General features: G+C 47.7%; 1 pseudogene; it reads right to left on the reverse strand.

Moving 5' to 3' along the window:
- The window catches only part of LOC141161351 (cytochrome P450 2K4-like), a 224,952-nt pseudogene that overhangs the window by 185,744 nt on the left and 17,820 nt on the right, over positions 1–21,388 (reverse strand).

Below are 21,388 nucleotides of genomic sequence, written 5' to 3' on the forward strand. Positions count from 1 at the left end.
CTCCTATACTGTTCTTGCGTATGCAGTGAGTGGCAGGGCTGCCCAAAATTTGGACGCACCCCAATACCCCTTTGAAAATTTGGACGCACCCCAATACCCCTTTGAAGAGACTTAGAGGAGGGCCTCCTGAAAACAATGTTCCCATTATTAGGAAGTAGGTCTCCCATACTGTTTGCGTATGCAGTGAATGCAAGGGCTGCCAAAAATTGGGAGGCACTTCAATGCCCCTTGGAAGAGATGTGGAGGTCAGATGGCCTCCTGGAAGCAATGTTCCCATTATTAGGAAGTGGGTCTCCCATTGTGTTTGCCTATGCAGTGAATGCAAGGATTGCCAAAAATTTGGAGGCACTCCAATGCCACTTGGAAGAGACGTGGAGGTCAGAGGGCCTCCTTAAAACAATGTTCCCATTATTAGGAAGTGAGTCTCCCATTGTGTTTGCCTATGCAGTGAAGTCAAGGTTTGCCAAAAATTTGGAGGCACTCCAATGCCCCTTGGAAGAGATGTGGAGGTCAGAGGGCCTCCTGAAAACACTGTAACAGAAGAAAGTATTTTTTTAGTGTGGATGAGGCCTATATAACATGGAATATCGGCTCCAAACAATTTCAAACTGAGATCTCTCTTACAGTATCACATTAGTAACAGAAGAAAATATTTTTTTAGTGTGGATGAGGCCTGTATAACATAGAAGATATGCTCCAATTTCAAACTGAGATCTCTCCTTCTGTATCATGCTATTAACAGAAGAAAGTATTTTTTTAGTGTAGATGAGGCCTATATAACACAGAAGATATACTCCAAACTATTTAAAACTGAGATCTCACCTACTGTATCATGTTAGTAACAGAAGAAAGTATGCTATAGTGTGGATGAGGCCTGAATAACAGAATATATGCTCCAAACAATTTCAAACTGATATCTAGCCTGCTGTATCACATTAGTAACAGAAGAAAGTATAATTTCGTGTAGGATGAGGCCTATATAACATAGAAGATATGCTCAAATCAATTTCGAACTGACATCTATCTTGCTGTATCACGTTAGTAACAGAAACAAGTATGTTTTTTGTGTACATGAGGCCTGTATAACATAGAAGATATGCTCCAAACAATTTCAAACTGAGATCTCCCCTACAATGGTATGTTAGTAACAGAAGAAAGTATTTTTTTAGTGTGGATGAAGCCTGTATAACATTGAAGATATGCTCCAAACAATTTCAAACTGAGATCTCCCCTACTGTATCACGCTAGTAACAGAAGAAAGATTTTTTTAGTGTGGATGAGGCCTGTATAACATAGAGGATATGCCCAAACAATTTCAAACTGAGATCTCCCCTATTGTATCACGTTAGTGACAGAAGAAAGTATTTTTTTAACGTGGATGAGGCCTTTATAAGATAGAATACACTGTGTTCCAAATTATTATGCAAATAATATTTTCTCAGATTTTCCCAAATTACTTATATGAATTGCAGTCATTGTAATTTTCCAGTCAAATAACTATTAGAGTACAACTGAAAGGTTTTTGTATAAACTGCCTATGATTACAGTATATTTTAAAAAAAAATAAAAAACTCAAACTGCACTCAAAATGCATGTTCCAAATTATTATGCACAGCAGAGTTTTCAACCTTTTCATTTTAATAAAGAACAAAAAAAATGGTCATTTTTGAAATTATAAGCATTAGCAGGTTATTACAAACTGAAATCAAACAGTTTTCACCTCAAAACTTTATTCTAGGTGATGTTACATTTGCATATAGGACCCCTTGTTCGAAAGGAGCTTCTGAACTCTCTCGTCCATTGAATTTGTCAGGTTTTGGATGGTTTCTGCTTTAATTGTTTTGCATGAGGACAGAATACCCTCCCAGAGCTGTTGCTTAGATGTGAACTGCCTCCCGCCATCACAGACACTCCTTTTGATGATGCTCCAGAGGTTCTCAATGGGGTTGAGGTCAGGGGAGCATGGGTGCCACACCATAAGTTTGTCCCCTTTTATGCCCATAGCAGCCAGAGATGCAGATGTGTTATGTGCAGCAGGAGACGGGGCATTATCATGCATGAAAATGATCTTGTTATAATCACAAAATGGCAACATGTTCGCTTTTTATATAGAGAGGGACATGTGATTTCAGCAGCCAATGGCACAAGCTCTTGTGTCTGGACATTGTAGATGGTTCCTGCACCCTGATTGGCTAGCCACAATTTGCAAACATAAAGTTAGGGAAAAAAAAAAGCTCTCCCCACAACCTCTCCTCATCAAACATGCCCTCCCCCGCTCATCATACCCCACCACTATTCTAGCCAAAGTGCTAAAACTACTTTAATGGCAACGCAATTATTTCCCGCACATTTACCGATTTTTGCAGATTTTAAGAAAAAAATGCTCGTCTTTCTGATGACAAATCAGAATGTGCCATATTCGTGCTGAATTTGAAATTGGCAATAGTTTTTCAAACATATTAGCTCATCTCTAGTCTTCGAAGGTTGGTGCAAGTGGTGGAAAAAACACCACCTCAAACATCCAAAGACCTGCATGCCAACCTGGAACAGTGTGGGATCATGGAGGATCAAACATAGATGCCGAGGATGCCGCAAATACTCAGCGAGCACCTGTGCATGCTCGATTAAAGGGTTAAACGAGCAAACTCGCTCATCACTAGTCCTGACCTCAATCCCTTTGAAAATCTTTGGAGTGAGCTGAAATCTGCCATTGGGAAAAAGAACCCTGCAAACATTCAAGAGCTTGAACAAACTGCAAAGGAAGAGTGGGATAAAATTCCAGCTGAGAAGTGCAAGTGAACAAACAAAGTAGCACTCTGTAACGCTGAGTATGTAAATATGAAGTATGAAATATGAATAGCATTACTGCTGTAGAAAATAGAAATAAATGAGAAATTTTAGCGCATGTAAATATGAAGTATGAAATATGAATAGCATTACTGCAGTAGAATATAGAAATAAATGAGAAATCTTAGCGCATAAATTGGCCAATTCATGTGTATCTGACAGCCGCGATAAGGCGTTTCTCGATGTCAGGACCTAACAATGTGAATACCTCTCTAAGGGACATCTGTCTGCTTATGTGGGAAAGTAAGATCCTGATTGTAACATCCCTGGTGGTGTGCTTGCATAGTGCACCACCTCCCACTATGCAAGACCGCAATCTTACCTGTCAGTCCAGCCTGCAAATCTTGCTCCAGCTCATGCTGCGTGCATGTCTCTTGACTGACTGCTTAGGGCGGCGGCCCGGTTACTTCCTGATTCTTATAGCTGTTGTGGGCGCACCCCTAATGCGTCTCCAGCCTATTGCTGTGAGTCACTGGATATTTAAACCCCCTCCACCCAGTAGGACGGGCCTGAGCCACACTAACTTTCAGTGTGCTCCTTGACTCTGAAGTTGCCAGGTCCAGTTCTGCTTCTTGTCTGTTTCCGCCATCTCTGGGGGCTGCATACCCAGACCTGTTATCTGTGACTTCTTGTCCGTTTCTGCCATCTCTGGGGGCTGTATACCCAGGCCTGTTATCTCTGACTTCTAGTCTGTCCCCCCACTCTGGGGGCTGTATACCCAGGCTCGTTCTTGTATCTCATTGCAGTAGCAGTTCCTGTCTGAACTGTATCCTAGCCTGTTACCTGTTTGTCTCTATGTCCGTACCTTCCCTTTTCCTGCAGTATCTGAACCTGCACCTAACTCCAACTCGTTGTCTCTGTACTTCTGTTTGTGAGTTTTGTGTCCACTCGCTACTTCATAGGAAGTACCTTGTGTTTATCTGGTTCTGCTTGTCCCTTTTCCCTTCCTCCGTATCTTTCTGTATTTTCCAGTCTGTTCCATGTGAACAGAGCCCTGTCCTCTCTGCCTTGTCCACCGCACCTGCGGTTTCGCTCCGCTCTGTCTTGCCCACCGCTCTGGCCGTTTCTCTCCGCTCTGTCTTGCCCACCGCTCCAGCGGTTTCTCTCTGCTGACTTGCCCACCACTCCGGCGGTTTCCCTCTGCTCTGCCTTACCCACCGCTCCGGCGGTTTCTCTCTGCTCTGACTTGCCCACCGCTCCGGCGGCTTCCCTCTGCTCTGCCTTACCCACCCCTCCGGCGGCCTCTCTCTGCTCTGGCTTGCCCACCCCTCCGGCGGCTTCTCTGTGCTCTGACTTGCCCACCACTCCGGCGGCTTCTCTCTGCTCTGACTTGCCCACCGCTCCGGCGGCTTCTCTCTGCTCTGCCTTGCCCACCGCTCCGGCGGCTTCTCTCTGCTCTGCCTTGCCCACCGCTCCGGCGGCTTCGCTCTGCTCTGCCTTGCCCACCGCTTTGGCGGCTTCTCTCTACTCTGACTTGCCCACCGCTCTGGCGGCTTCTCTCTGCTCTGCCTTGCCCACCGCTCCGGCGATTCCGCTCTGCTCTGCCTTGTCCACCACACCTGTGGTTTCTCTCTGCTCTGCCTTGTCCACCACTCCGGCGGTTCCGCTCTGCTCTGCCTTGCCCACCCCACCTGCGGTTTTTGCTCCGCTCTGCTTGCTCACCACACCAGCAGTTCCTCTCTGCTCTGCCTTGTCCTCCGCTCCGGCGGTTTCGCTTTACTCTGCTTGTCTACCGCATCTGCGGCTCTGTACCTGTCTCCCAGTCTGTACTGGACCCTATCCAGCCTGCGCTCCAACCTGCTAGTACCTCCCGGTCTGCACTCCATCCATGCATGCCAGTATCTCCCTGTCTGCATACCAGCTGTGCTTGCCAGTGCCCACCTATCAGCATACCAGCCGTGCTTGCCAGTGCCCACCTGTCTGCATAACAGCCGTGCTTGCCAGCGCCCACCTGTCTGCATACCAGCCGTGCTTGCCAGTGCCCACCTGTCTGCATACCAGCCGTGCTTGCCAGTGCCCACCTGTCTGCATACCAGCCGTACTTGCCAGTACTCACCTGTCTGCATACCAGCCGTACTTGCCAATACCCACCTGCCTGTATGCCAGTCTAACCTGCCTGTACCAGCATTCCCCAGTGTGGGTCAACAACTGTGACCAGGGTCTGACCTGGAGTCACACCTGGTCCCTATGCTCGGTTCCTCCTTGGTCCACAGAGTCGACTAGCCGCCGTGCGACCTTGGTCGGATCGGGTTGATACTTAGTTACGCCCCTCCAAGCACTCCTCGGTTCATGGTACAGTGGGATCACTAATCACGCTCACGCCAGTCAGTCCGGGTGCGAGCATAACAGTTTGCTCAGGCCATGGTTCCCGTTGAGCCCCACGGCCTTTTGCTCTCAGAGACATTTTTAATCCTTGTCTGGCGAATACGTGCACCAAGAAAAACATTTTTCTCAAGCTATGGCCCAGGCGATTAATGCACCAGCCCAAATGGATCTATCAGCACTCGTTCCTGCGGATCCACCACGGTACTATGGGGATCCAAAACGAAGCCGTGCATTTGTGGAGCAATGCATGCTGCATTTCAAGTTCTATGCTCACTATTTTCCTACTGATCGGGTTAAAGTAGCATTCATGATGTCCTAACTAGCAGGTGATGCCTTGAAATGGATCACCCCCCCTATGGGAAGCATGGGATCCTATCATCTTTGACCTGCAGGCCTTCCTGGTGGCCTTTCTAATGGTCTCCGATGACCCTAATCCTGAAGCCTCTGCTAAAGCTTCCCTTCCCAATATCCCGGAGTAGCCCTGATGGGTAATGTGTGTAGGTAGCCTACCAGTCCCCCAGCCCAAAGAGACTGCTGCCCACCCAGATTCCACATAGGATGACTATGCTCCACAGAATACTTCTCTTACCAACCTCAAGAGGCAGTCCAGACGTGCAAGGCGTAGAGGTAAACCGTCACGCCAGGTTCTGTCCTCCCAAAGACCTCCTGTTCCCCAGCCTGTAGAGGCAGCTTTCCGCACAGAATCCATGAAGGATGACTATGTTCGTCAGGCAAAGCAGAAGCCAGAACTCAGTGACAAAATCAGATAGCGGTCCCGCTGCGGTGGTTTGGGACCCCCTGACGGTCTTTGTCCAGCGAAGGTTGGAGAATCCCAAGACATTAGGCCTGTAGGAGAGGCTGCCCTTGGTATTAGTGTTTCCACTCCACAGATTACCATGACTGTCTCCGTAGCAAGTGAAGGCCTCAGATTAACCGGAAGTTTCGGGCCTAAAGCCTTGAAGAGTTGGTGTCTGATTCTCGCCCGACAACTCCAGAAGCCGGTTTGGGCATTGTCAGCAGAAGGACGAGCCCTACTCAGAAACAGTCAAAATATGTCTGTACAAATTAAGCTCCAGATTGGAGCATTACATATGAAGAAGTTCACATTCCTGGTGATGACTGGCTTACCCACAGGTCGTCCAGAGCCGAGAGATCTAGTGCCCGCTCAAGTTTTTGGCTGTTCACAGTCCCCAGCCTGGAGTCTATATACCCTGACGGGTAATTAGGCACACATAAAACAACTGGTGGTACCCTTACGGGTGACTATCTACAGTTAGTCCCAACTACTGGCCTAGTAGTGGGGTCCCCGCCTGGGGTACTGCTGGTTCTTTCCGGACCCAGCCGGGTCATACTGTATGTCCTGGGGGGTGTGTCCTCAATGACGCGGTACACTTGCAGGGCGTACCACTCGCGCTCCCCGTGGTGACGTGTATAGGTGACTCGGTCACCGGGATATAGATTCCGGTGGGGATGGCCCTGTTCCAGCTCGGGCTCAACATCCCGCCGGTTTACGAAAATGTCCCTCGCAAAGTTAGGATCTCTGATAAAGCCCCACCCCGCCTTCAGGTCAAACTTTACCACGAGTCCTTCATCGCGGGGGCTGGGGTGGGCTGACTCCGCCTGGCGAACTTGAGCCTTCGCGGCCTTGTTCCGGGCCTCCAGACGTTCACATCGCGCCCGCCGGTTGGATGCAGGTGTAGGGGTTCCGGGCAGCACTCCCTCCTTACCTGAGATAAGGAGATACCACACCTCTGGGTGAGGTGCAGTACCTCTGTGGCGACTGAACCTTCATGGGGCGCCACACAAGAAGCTTATAAATGGCTACAAGAAATGTTTGGAGGCAGTCATCAATGCCAAAGGGTGTGCAACCAAGTATTACTTAGGGGTGACTTTATTGCTGCACATGCTGTTTATTCTGTTTCTTCTTTGAAATTGCATCATGTAAGTTGAAATACAATGTTTTACTGTTGTATTACTTTGGACCACTAATTAAAACATTCTGAGGATATACAGCGTAGCTTTGGTACATTTCCATCCATTTCTGAAGATATTGTACCGCCTATGAAAAAAATGAAGGCGTGCCAATAATGGTGAGCAAGCATCACTCTACTTTCACCACAACATGGACTCTGTTCTACCTCTGAGGTCAATCAAGGCCGGAGAGCTACCAGAGCCAAGAAAGGGGAAGGACAAATTAGCGATATTTGCGATGGTGTAAAAGGACCTTGCATGCCGTCATTTAGTCATGTGACAGGTCATGCGACCGCTGATGTCGGCGACCATGTGACCTGTCACATGACTAAATGACGTCATGGAAGGTCCTTTAAACCACCACGAGCCGCCCAAGACACCAGACGCAACGGAGAAGGAGACCGGGGGCCATCGGAAGGTGAGTATAATGTTTTTTTTTTGTTTTTTTTACCATTTTTATTCTTTTTTTAACTATTAACTTGGTCACACTATATAAATCCATGCCGGTTGCATGAATTTATATAGTGTGACCAAGTTGTCAAGTACTGTTCTAAGTGATGCTAAAATCGCTTGGAAAAGCGCTTGACAACCCGCATGCTAAATCGCATGTGCAAAACGCGTGACATACGCTTGTCCCTGGCTGAAAAAATGCATGGAAAATCCGCATGTGTTTTTTTCTGCCAGGGAGATGTAGAAACGCTCAAGAAGAATCCGGAGCATTTCTGCATCGTGGGCACTTAGCCTAAACCTAATTTGCATATGAATAAAACATTAATTTTGTTGCAATTGAACACTGGATAAAGAAAAGGTATCGCTGACATTTTGTGTCGCTGCCCTATTCTGCAGTACCTCAGGTTTCTTAAGTACATTCTTACAGACCAGCACCCTTTAAGTAAGAAAAGCTATGAATTAGCACAAAGGAATATTTTGCTTGATTAACTGCAGAGTTACTTTAGGGCCTGTGTCATCTAGGTTGTGTCTCAAGTGTTTTCAAGTGTTGAATGGATGTAAAAACCCAATTTCAATTAGATGACTGGCATGATTCCAGTAATATATTGTTATAATATAAAAATACAAACCAGAGATATACCAAGCGGAGGCTGTGTAGTAATTTCAATAGAAGATATTGGTAGGTTAGTACCTGTTCAAGAAAGCCATCTCTAGAAGAACTGCACTCTAATGGGAGACCCATTAGTTATCCTGTGTCACCACTTGTCTAATTGTATAACAGGCAAAGGCAGTGATCTGAGTACAATTACTGACTGCAGGGCTGGCACGAGGAAGGGCGGTAGTGGGCAATTCCCTCTCCAAAGCTGCCTACTATTTACACAGGGTAACAGACTTTTGGACCTAAGGGCATGGATACACATTAAGGCCAGATGAAAAAGATGGGAAAAATTAACAAGTCCAATAAGAGAAGACATTGGTATTGGATTGGATTTATAACACACACTGCAGAAAAACACTAACAATAGATCTATTACCTCCCTATTTTACCTGTAGTGCATTAAACATTGTGACATTGACCCCACACACACTTTTCTATACTGTCAGAAAAGTTTTGATTGGTAAAAAATATGTTGCAATGCATCTTAAAATAAACAAAAATACTGTCGTTTTGAACAACCCTGGCAGTGCCCCATAGATCAGTGCTTCTGCTCTCAGCACAAGACCTTCTGTGCTGCCTGAATATGATGGTGTTGTTAGTAGAATAGTTCAGTATTCATGGTCTCACTTTTACTTTTGGCCACAGGGTCACACATGACCTAAAACCAGCCCTGACCAACTAGATAATTAAATCCTCAGATGTTCTCAGAATAATTGATATAACACCCCTTTTGAACATATATAAGAAAATTAAGGTAACATATGCACCATTAACGCACCTGTTTCAGCCTCATAAGATATGCATCGATATATCCTGTGATGTCATTTGCATCTAAATCCAATCGTCGATTCATCGAACATTGGTAAATAAATCCTCTCAGATCTCGTATGTTCTGCTGTAGTTTCTTTTTTAGGCCAAGGAGTGATCCGAGGAAGGGATAATAATCATACAGCTGTGGAAATCAACAATTTCTCTTTAGATATTCTTGCAACAAAAAGTACAGACTAGCGATGAACGAGTGTATTCCTTACGATTCTCTATTCGCACGATTAGTACGGTATTCAGGTTACTCGTTATATTGCGAGTATTTGTGTACTCGCCTCGCTATATTCGGATGTCCCGCCCTGCAGTTTTGGCACCTCCTTTGCAGCCACTAAACATGCTGGACTTCTTAACCAATCACAGTAATGCCGCAGACATCTTGGTTGTGGCATTACTGTGATTGGCTGGCCACCCAGCGTCACAGGGTCAGTATAAGCCCTGCCACCGCCATTTTGTGCACATTGCGTCTGGAGCCTGCATTCGATAAGCATAGGGAGAGATCGCTGAGCTGCTAGGGAGAGTGTTTAGACCTCTTGATCAAACAAAAGCCATTTTAAGGGCTACCTGTGTAATAGTGGGGAAGGGCGTAGTCTTCCCTTGGCACTGAGATAGTTAAAGGAAGTGTTCCTGAAGTCAGACCTCTCTAACTGTTGGTAGACCAAGCTAAGGGGTTAGCTTTAGTGGTCCAGTCAGTAGAGTAGAAGGGGAACTTAGTGCCCTGATCAAGCCTTGAGTGACATAGAGCTTGTTCCTGGCATAATTCCTTGTGAGCTGCAGTACCTGAAAACAGCCACAAGATGCCACTGTCCTAGGTGCAGATGTCAGGTTGAGTCTGCTAACAGTGTTACAGACAGTGATGAGTTAATGCTGTGTGATGACAGCTCACTGAGGGTGGGCACGTTAGGAAAATCTCTGTTTAGTTTACAGGATCAGGAAGTGATTCTTCAGTAAGAGATAGGACAGAGAATCATACAGGCAGCCTGAGTATATATTGGCTGCTAGGGTAGACGGGAGCTCCATACCCTCAGACAGTGGGATCACCAGTGTGAAAGTCTCCCTACGCAAGAGCAAGAGTCCTGTTAGCCGGCCGGAGAAACTCATCAAAGGTAGTGAGGACCCGGGGCACTTCTAGTCTGCAGGAAGCAGAGGAAGATAAATAGGACTCCAGGCTAAGACGTGGGGGAGAGATATCGGATCCAGATCACTGTTGGTATTTCAGAAGAGTCTCTTGGGCCAGAGATTAGAGTCAAAGAGATGCTTCACTTAAAGAGGGAACCAGGGCTGAAGGAGTCACCAGCACCTGTGAGAGAGATGATAACCTGTCGGGCCTTATCCATTATATCTGCCTGTAAATATTGTACATATTCCTCTTCCCCAAGTAAAGTTCAAGTTCTGGTTAAGAACCTCGTGTCCTCTGAATTTATTGCTGCCCTGGTCCCAGAAGAGAAATGCCTGGAGACAGCCGCGATCGGATGGTTTGAAGTAAGTGGAGAGCCCCACATACACAGCCACACATCAGAGGGAGGACACGTATTGTCTGTAGGGTGCCAGAGCGAGAGGGGGCTACAGCTCGCCCACGACTATCTCACTGGGGCACCTTACATTTGGCGTAGTCGGCAGGATGCGAGCTCCACGCATGAAGAAAGCGGGGAAGAGCCAACGCAGAACACTGAGGAGAAAGTGTTAGAAGGCATGCGGCCCAAGATGGGGGCCCGAAGCATGGATTCCAAGATGGTGACAGTGGCGGTAAAGTCTGGGAGAAGTACCGCCTATCGTGGGAGTGGACGGCGCCGGGGCGCGTGAAAAGATGTCCAGCCCCTACGAGTTCTGGCCCAAAGAAGGATGGGCCCAGCAGTGAAGATGCGCCCCAGGATGGGACGTTCAGTGAGGAAGAGGGCGCGGCGTAAAGTGAAGTCTGGCCTCGTGAGTTTCAGTGCGCACAGAGAAGGGGCGCGGCTGAAGGCGGAGCTGTCGAGAGTGACGAGTGACGCGGCGGTCGCGTCAGAAAGCCGGCCCAGGAAGAGAAGGAGTTGGACGCGCAGGACGCGCGTCACTGGTAAGCGACCAGCGCCATTTTCTGTCCAGCGCGCGAGAGGAAGGAGGTGCTGCGGTGGACACTCCGAGAGGATGGCAACCAGAGGATCGGACGACCTGTCCAGAGTGCGCGCTGAGGAAGAGATACTGGAGCTGAGTACCCCAGGGGCTGCAGGCGAGAGTCGCTCACTCGCGGATGCCGCCCATGAGTCTTTACCCCCAGTGGCTGTCCAGTGGTCCACTAGGCCCGATCCAGAGCTGGGCCTGCTTATCCATGAGTTCCACATGTGGTACTGGAGCCGGATGCTGGAAGACCCGTCCCCCTTGGCCGAGGGTGGAGAACATTTTGGTGGGGCCGGAGCAACAGCTGCAGTGGAGCCTGACGGAGGTGAGCAGCCTATACCCCAGCGGCCGGCTTCGCCTGCGGCGCCTGCCGCGACAGCCTCCACGGTGACAGGGGCCCCTAGGCCTGAAGGGGGTGGTGCAGAGGTGGAGGCGAGGCCTCCCAGGAAGAGGGCCCCGCAAGAAAGTTTCTGGCAGCTGGCGGTGGAGGCCATCAACACCCCTTCGGCGAAACATTACGCCGAGCTCGGGAGTCTGAGATGGACTACCCGCAACCTCCCGATGACGCCAAGACAGCATCGGCGATGGACCGACATCTTTCTGAGAGGCTGGCTGGAGGGGTCCAACGCGGCGCGGAGGGAGTCGGTGGAGGCGTCCCAGACTGGGGGGCGAGTCCTCGAGTTAAATATCCGTGAGGGGTATGGATTCTTAGAAGAAGAGTGGACCGGGCATGAGGTATTTGTCACCCGTGAGGTCATCAAGCGTGACTATCTGCCCGACCGTCTCCACAATCTACGTGTGGGGGACATAGTCCACTTTGTAAAGTGCGAATGTTCCAGGGGGTGGTACGCGGCTGCGCTCACCCGTCCATGCAAGTGGGAGGATGTCCTTGAAAAGGACAGGGAAGTCTTCCAGCGAAGGGCCAAGAGGGAGACTAAGCAACGCTGGGCTAGGGAAGCCCCTAAAGGCTTTCTGTCCCCACCTAAGGCCAGTATTCCGCCAGCAGAGGAGCCTAGGAGGTGGCGGTGGGGAGTAGAGATGAGCGTTGTTCTACTCGAACTGTTCGCCAATCTCAAATTCGAGCTGTTTTGGGCGGTGTTCGAGACGGTCGGCGAACACGAACAATTTGAGAAAAATTCGGCTGTTCGAGGTTATGTTCGATAACTGTTCGTGCACCAAAATCATAACTGGAATTTTTCTCAGTAATGATGAAAATTAATGTTAATACGCAGTTTGAGTGTACAGCGGGGCGGGGGGAGGGGCAGGGGATGGATCTCTGCAGGAACAATGAAGATCTCCATTTTTTTTTCTCTTTCCCGCATTTGCAGTGGGGAGGTGCAATCTGTCAGCCTATCAGCAGTGCACACACGGAGCGAAGTGCTTTTTTTCACACAAGCAAGGGCATGTGTGATTGGCAGTGTATGTCACATGTCCTTGCCCTATAAGACCAAGCCATTTTCCCCGTCGCCACCATTTTCTCACTGCTGCAGCTGCGTGTTAGACGGCACCGCTGTTGCTGTGTGCGCTATACCTTGTTAATTTCAAGCCAATTTTCGCACAAATATACAGATAGCTTGGGAGTAGGGAATAGTTGTGATTGCAGTCCTTTTAAGGACTAGGTTACAGCATTTCCTACGACTTTTATCAAGCAGGTCTGTGCTCTTAAATAGATAGATTGTGGGAGTAAAGACTAATTGTAATTGGAGTCCTTTTCAGGACTAGGTTACATCTGTTCCTATCAGTTTTTGCCAGGCAGGTCTGTGCCAGTGCTGTGCAAGTTTTTTTCACAGCATTTGGCTGAATCTAGCAAAGCTAATCCTTTTTGGCCTATTGCAGAGTGTGTTAGTCAGTGGAGTAGCCTATCTGTGTTGCAAGATATACCACCTGTGTATAGAATACCAATTTTTTTACTGCACCTAATGAAGTAAAATCTTTTGGGCATAGCATCATTCTATTAGTCCATCTATACTGACCTCCATCAGGTTGCAAATTAAAAATAATTTTTTTCTGCATCTAGCTCTGAAAAAATATTTGGGCTTCTAGCAGTGTGTGGGACTTGGTCTATTAGTCCATCTATACTGACCTCCATCAGGTTGCAAATTAAAAATAATTTTTTTCTTCATTTATCTCTGAAAAAATATTTGGGCTTCTAGCAGCGTGTGGGACTTGTTCTATTAGTCCATCTATACTGACCTCCATCAGGTTGCAAATTAAAAATAATTTTTTTCTGCATCTAGCTCTGAAAAAATATTTGGGCTTCTAGCAGTGTGTGGGACTTGGTCTATTAGTCCATCTATACTGACCTCCATCAGGTTGCAAATTAAAAATAATTTTTTTCTGCATCTAGCTCTGAAAAAATATTTGGGCTTCTAGCAGTGTGTGGGACTTGGTCTATTAGTCCATCTATACTGACCTCCATCAGGTTGCAAATTGAATAAAAAAATTTTCTGCATCTAGCTCTGAAAAAATATTTGGGCTTCTAGCGGTGTGTGGGACTTGGTCTATTAGTCCATCTATACTGACCTCCATCAGGTTGCAAATTAAAAATAATTTTTTTCTGCATCTAGCTCTGAAAAAATATTTGGGCTTCTAGCAGTGTGTGGGACTTGGTCTATTAGTCCATCTATACTGACCTCCATCAGGTTGCAAATTAAAAATAATTTTTTTCTTCATTTAGCTCTGAAAAAATATTTCGGCTTCTAGCAGTGTGTGGGACTTGGTCTATTAGTGCATCTATACTGACCTCCATCAGGTTGCAAATTAAAAATAATTTTTTTCTTCATTTATCTCTGAAAAAATATTTGGGCTTCTAGCAGCGTGTGGGACTTGTTCTATTAGTCCATCTATACTGACCTCCATCAGGTTGCAAATTAAAAATAATTTTTTTCTGCATCTAGCTCTGAAAAAATATTTGGGCTTCTAGCAGTGTGTGGGACTTGGTCTATTAGTCCATCTATACTGACCTCCATCAGGTTGCAAATTAAAAATAATTTTTTTCTTCATTTAGCTCTGAAAAAATATTTGGGCTTCTAGCAGTGTGTGGAACTTGTTCTATTAGTCCTTCTATACTGACCTCCAGCAGGTTGCAAATTGAATATAATTTTTTTCTGCATCTAGCTCTGAAAAAATATTTGGGCTTCTAGCGGTGTGTGGGACTTGGTCTATTAGTCCATCTATACTGACCTCCATCAGGTTGCAAATTAAAAATAATTTTTTTCTGCATCTAGCTCTGAAAAAATATTTGGGCTTCTAGCAGTGTGTGGGACTTGGTCTATTAGTCCATCTATACTGACCTCCATCAGGTTGCAAATTGAATAAAAAAATTTTCTGCATCTAGCTCTGAAAAAATATTTGGGCTTCTAGCGGTGTGTGGGATTTGGTCTATTAGTCCATCTATACTGACCTCCATCAGGTTGCAAATTAAAAATAATTTTTTTCTGCATCTAACCCAGCCAATAGTTTTGGCCTAATACCACAGTTTGGCCACTCAGCTCTGCTCGGTTACCATCCATTGTTTTTTTGTGCAAACAACTCCAGAGTTGTGAATTAGTTAACCACCAAAATGAGTGGAAAAAGGCCTGCTGCTGGTGGAAAGGGGAATAGGCGTGTTGGGAAGGGGAAAAAAGGTTGTGTCCGTGGGGTAGGTGCAGAAGAAAGACCATCTTCCAGCCAAACTAAAATGTCTACTTCTTTTAGCGGACAATGTGATAAGATCCCTTTCTTACGGCCACGCCAATCGCTACAAATTCCAGATGAGGCACAAAAACAGCAGGTGCTTCAACGGATATCAAGTGCTCCTTTAAGTGGGCTCTCCTCCACATCAACTTCAACATCACAAATACTCCAGTCCTCAAAGGTGTCACCCAAATCGCACTTGCTTCCTCACAGCTCCCAAATCTCCAGCTGCCCGTCTGAGTATGAGGTAGAACAGATGGTTGAGTCTGCAGAGCTGTTTACTCATACTATAGCCTGGGAATCAGAGGTCGACTCCAGCGCTTCTGTGAATCCAGACGAGGAAATGATCTGCACTGATGCCCAGAATCTTTATGAGTCGGATCCAGGACCAGACGCAGAAGGTTCTGACCATAATGTAGACCCTCATTCCCAAACTGTAACTCCTGTTGGTGGAGACAATGAGGAAGACGATGATAAGACTCAAATACCTGATTGGAGCGACAACTTTAGTTTTTTGTCAGGGCAGGAACAGGTTGGCTCTGAGGACGACGGGTGTGATAACGCACAGGGTGATGATGATGAGGTCGGAGATCCCACTTACTGTCAACCCACAGTCAGCCAAGAGATGAGGTCAGCAGAGGAGGTGGAGGAAGATGCTAGTGACGACGAGGTCAGGTTGCGCCTTCCTGGACAGAGACGTAGTACTGGAAGCACGTCAACAACTGCATCCTCAAACACAACTCTGCCTCTCACCACAAGTCGTGGTGGCTCTTCAGGTCGCATGGGTGCTAAGCCTTGCATAGCCTGGGCATTTTTTCAGATCGATAAAGATGACCCAACTCGTGTTATCTGTAACATTTGTCAGCAAAAGCTAAGTAGAGGCCAAAAAATACATAGTTTGAGTACTTCATGCATGAACCGGCACATGGACATGAAGCATAAGTTGCAGTGGGAAGCTCAGTGTGCTACAATGCGGCCTAGCCGGCCGGGCCAACCACCGTCTGCCATATCTTGTGCATCCGCGGCCTCTTCATCCTCTGTGACTGGGGGGACAGCAGTCACACCTGTTTTGGGGCGCAGACCTGCCACCTCTTTACCCGCAGCAGCCAGCGTGATTGGCAGGTCATCATTTTCTTTGGAGGTGGTAACACCAGCTGGTCTTGAGCGCTGTCCGACATCGATAGCACCACCTTTGGATCAAGGCAACCTAACATGTCCGCCTGCATCTTCCTCACAGACCGGCAGTTTGCCGGGGACACCCTTATCAACCCCGTCTAAGCACAATAGCCAGCCCTCGGTCCCTCAGATGTGGACAAGTAAAAGACCATTTCCTCCTAGCCATGAGAAAGCTAAGAGGTTGAATTTCACCATCTGCAAGCTCTTGGCTACAGAAATGCTGCCTTTCCGCCTGGTGGACACAGAGGATTTTCGAGACCTTATGTCCGTCGCAGTGCCCCAGTACCAGATGCCCAGTCGGCACTACTTCTCAAAGAAAGGTGTGCCTGCGCTCCACCAGCATGTCGCACACAACATCACCGCTTCTTTGAGAAACTCTGTGTGTGACAGGGTGCATTTCACCACAGACACTTGGACGAGTAGGCATGGACAGGGGCGTTACATGTCGCTGACTGGGCACTGGGTAACTATGGTGACAGCAGGACAAGGGGCTGCTGTCCAAGTCTTGCCGTCCCCACGAGTTGTGCGTCAATCCTCTTTATGTCAAAGTTCCTCCACTGCTTCTGCCTCCTCAACCTCCTCTCGGTCTTCCACCTGCACCCAAAGCCTGTCTGGTCATGCCACAAGCTTTCTAACTGCGCAGAAGGGATCCTGCACACCTCCTTACTATGCTGGCAGTAGGGCTCAACGTCATCAGGCGGTTTTTACATTGAAATGTCTGGGAAATGTGAGTCACACAGCTGAGGAGTTGTGGTCAGCTCTGGAGAACCAATTTCATGAATGGTTGTCTCCACTGGACCTGAAACCAGGGAAGGCCGTGTGCGACAATGCTGCAAACCTGGGTGCGGCCCTTCGCCGGGGCAATGTCACACACGTGCCTTGTATGGCTCACGTGTTGAACCTGGTTGTCCAGCAATTTTTAGCCCACTATCCCAGACTAGATGGCCTTCTGCAGAGGGCACGGTCGCTGTGTGCTCACTTCCGCCGTTCGCATCCCGCAGCTCAGCGACTTACATCTCTACAGAAGTCGTTGGGCCTGCCACTTCACCGGCTAAAATGCGATGTGCCTACCCGGTGGAATTCAACTCTGCACATGTTGCAGCGACTGTGGCAGCACCGACAAGCCCTGGTGCAATACGTTCTGACGTATAGCCTGGGCCAACGAGATTCAGAGGTGGGGCAAATCACGCTGGAGGAGTGGTCTCAGATCAGGGACCTATGCACCCTTCTGCACAGTTTTGAAATGGCGACGAAGATGTTTAGTGCTGACGATGCCATTATCAGCATGACTATTCCGGTGATTTACATGCTGGAGCACATGTTAAACAGAATTCGGAGTCAGGTGGTGGCACAAGAGGAGGTGGAGGAAGTAGAGGAGGAGGAGTTATATGCGGAAGGGCTAACATCTGCAAGGTCCAGACGGTCGGCAGCACCAAGGCGGCAGGCATGTGAGGGTGGGGGAGATGATTTTACCAGGGCGCATGGTAGCAGCCAAACTAGTGAGGAAGGTGCAGGAGCCCAGGAAGAAGTGGAGGACGAACTGATGGAAGACTCATCAGATGAGGGAGACCTTGATCACATTTCTGTTGTGCGAGGTTGGGGGGAGAGGACAGAGGAAGGAAGCATGATTGTTACCTCGCCACCAACACAACAGGGACTTGGTGCTCCTGGATGCGCAACACACATGAGTGCCTTCTTGCTGCACTACCTGCAACATGACCCTCGAATTGTGAGAATTAGAAATAATCCTGACTACTGGGTTGCCACACTGTTAGATCCCCGGTACAAAAGTAAATTTGCAGAAATTATTCCTGCCATAGAAAGGGATGCACGCATGCAGGAGTATCAGCAGAGACTGTTGCAGGATCTTACATGTGCTTTTCCACAAAATACCAGTGGTGCACGTAGTGAATCTCACAGTTCCAACTTGCCAACCGTGGGACCGTCAAGTGTTCAGCACTCAAACCGTAACAGAACCACAGTATCTGCTGGTAACATCAATTTTGCGGAATCATTTCACCACTTTTTTAGCCCATCCTTTGCAAGGCCACAGGAGACAAGAAGTCTGACACATAGTCAACGCCTAGAGACGATGGTACAGGAGTATCTCCAAGTAAACATTGAAGCCACGACTGTGTCACTGGACCCTTGCTCTTTTTGGGCTTCCAATCTGGATAAATGGCCGGAGCTAGCCACTTACGCCTTGGAGATCTTGTCATGCCCCGCAGCCAGCGTTCTGTCTGAACGTGTGTTCAGCGCTGCTGGTGGTTTGCTGACAGATAAGCGCACGCGGCTCTCCACTGATAATGTAGACAGACTCACGTTCATAAAGATGAACAAATCATGGATCCGAAACGACTTTTCTACCCCTGTGTCATCCTGGGGAGAGTAAAAGCTTGATGATTGGTTAAAATCACCCTACCAACCGTTTTAAGCTTTCAAATTACTAATCATGTTTATCTGTATCTTGACTGGAAAATAATTTGGGCTTTGTAGCAGTGTGCAGCACTGATCCTATTAGGCCATCTATAATAAGCTTCACCAGATTTAAAATTAAAAATAATTTTTAGCTGCATCTAGCCCGGAAAATAATTTTGGGGCTCCGAGATGCGCAAGACACATAAGTGCCTTCTTGCTGCACTACCTGCAGCATGACCCTCATATTGTCAGAATTCGAAGTAATCATGACTACTGGGTTGCCACACTCTTAGATCCCCCAAACTTTTCGATCAACCTTTTCATTTTAATAAAGACCAAAAAAATGGTCATTTTTGAAATTATAAGCATTAGCAGGTTGTTAGAAACTGAAATCAAACAGTTTTCAACTCAAAACTTTATTCTAGGTGATGTTACATTTTCACATAGGACCCCTTGTTCGAAAGGAGCTTCTGAACTCTCTCGTCCATTGAATTTGTCAGGTTTTGGATGGTTTCTGCTTCAATTGTTTTGCATGAGGACAGAATACCCTCCCAGAGCTGTTGCTTAGATGTGAACTGCCTCCCGCCATCATAGACACTCCTTTTAATGATGCTCCAAAGGTTCTGAATGGGGTAGAGGTCAGGGGAGCATGGGGGTCACACCATAAGTTTGTCCCCTTTTATGCCCATATCAGCCAGAGATGCAGATGTTTTATGTGCAGCATGAGATGGTGCATTATCATGCAGAAAAATGATCTTGCTGTGAAATACACGGTTCTTCTTCTTGAACCATGGCAGGAAGTGCTGTTTGAGAAAATCCACATACATTATGGAGTTCATCTTTAGCGCCTTCAGGGATCCTAAAGGGGCCGACAATCTCTCTCCCCATGATTCCAGCCCAAAACATTACTCCACCTCCTCCTTGTTGGCGCTGTAGCCGTGTTTGCGTGGGGTGTCCATCAACCAGCCATCCTCCACTCCATTCATCTGGACCATCGAGCGCTGTACGGCACTCATCCGTGAACAAAACAGTTTTGAAATCAGTCTTCATGTAATGTTTGGCCCACTGGAGCCGTTTCTGCTTGTGTGAAGTGGATAGAGGAGGTTGACAGGATGGCGTATGCACAGCTGCAAACCTCTGAAGGACCCTGCATCTTGTTGTTCGGGGGACGTTGGAGGCACAAGCAGCTTCAAAAACTTGTCTGCTGCTATGACAAGGCTTTTTTGCCGCTGCTCTTTCAACCTGACGTAATTGCCTGTAGGAAAGAGTCCTCAATTTGCCCTTATCAGCACGCACACGTGTGTACTGTGAATCAGCTACATACTTCTTGATTGCCAAGACACTTCATCCTGATCATCGCACAATGTTGATTGTAGTCATGCCTTGACCTAAACACTTCACAATTTGTTGCTTCTCAGCAGCCGACACATCCTTTTTCTTTCCCATTTTGGCAGAAAATGTAGGCTGCTTAATAATGTGAGAGAGCCTTCTTAAGTAGTCTTGCCTTTCATTGGACACACCTGCCAAACTAATTAGCACAGGTGTCTGCAATTGCTTACAGTGATATAAAGAGCCCTGACACACATCACCATCAATGAGTTTAACTGACAAACAAACAAATTCTTCCCTTATCACTCCTAAACACTTTTTGCATAATAATTTGGAACGCGGTGTACATGTGCTTTTCCACAAAACACCAGTGGTTCACGTAGTGAATCTTACAGTTCTAACTTGCCAACCGTGGTCTGTATGGAATTGTTCAATAAAGGGCCCAAAATTAAGATAACATAGATGGGAGAGGTCTCTATGAATAGGAATTCCTAAGTATTTGATACCCTGTGAGGGCCAGGCAAAGGGAAAGTTGGACTGGATGGAATCCTATATGGATTTAGGGAGGGAGACATCGAGGGCCTCAGACTTCGCTGCATTGATTTTAAATTTTTACCATGTAACAAAGTGATCTATTTCAGCCATAACAGCAGGGATGGATATATGTGATTGAGTGATATATACTAGGACATCATCAGCAAATAGAGAGCACTTGTACTCGGTGCCTCCCACCTCAATCCACCTAATATTGGGGTTATGGCGAATTGATGAGAGCAGGTGCTCCGTCACTAGGATGTATAAGAGAGGGGACAGAGGACATCCCTGCCTTGTCCCATTGGTGATTGTGAAAGGTGATGAAAATGTTCTGACGCACCCCCTGGGCCTTGGGACACCCGGAGCCGGACCCTTTTTGGTGGATGCTGGTGGTTGTAGTCTTCGTGGCGGCGATCCGGTTCCGTGGCTCAGGGCGGTCAAACCAGTGGCGGAACTATTTATGTGGTTTTGATGTTTAAATGTCCGACTACGCCACCCGTGGATTGCGGTCAGAGTGAACCGCCGCTACAGGGCAGACCGCTAAGGCTGGTGTTGTGGGTGCAGCAGAGCGTAGCATAACTCCCCACGGGAGGAGTATAGCCTCAGGGCAGTGTATGCGGAGGATGGGGGTGATGGTGCAGGGCAGCAGCAGTAACGACACGGAGTCAGTGATGCAGTTCAGGGCCTTTACTCACAGTTCTTATTATCCAGACCACGTCTGCAGGTAACGGCTGCCCACGTCGTACTGTGCTCACCAGGTGAGGGGCTCAGACAACTCCCAGATAACTTTGGAGCGCTTCACAGGACCCCCTTTGTGTGTCCTTTGTCTGGCCTTTCTTACCAACACTTCTGTCCGGCTGCCTCGGGCCTCCTCTTGGTAAACTTGGCGCCAGTTTCCCTGACCCTATGTGGTGCCTTCCTAGCGGGTGGAGCAAGGGGCTGCGCCACATAAAATGTCAGAGCCTCCGGTTTCTAGCTGAGGGTCGTTTCCTGCCTCCACTAGTTCGGGGACCGGTCTCCCCCTTTGGCCTGACCCCTCCACGCAGGTGGATTCGGGCGTGCGGTGGCGACTCACCCGTCCGCACC

The sequence above is a fragment of the Phyllobates terribilis genome, unplaced genomic scaffold, assembly GCF_046119375.1.
Source record: "Phyllobates terribilis strain yellow unplaced genomic scaffold, ASM4611937v1 Scaffold_9__5_contigs__length_417890890, whole genome shotgun sequence".
NCBI lineage: Eukaryota > Metazoa > Chordata > Amphibia > Anura > Dendrobatidae > Phyllobates > Phyllobates terribilis.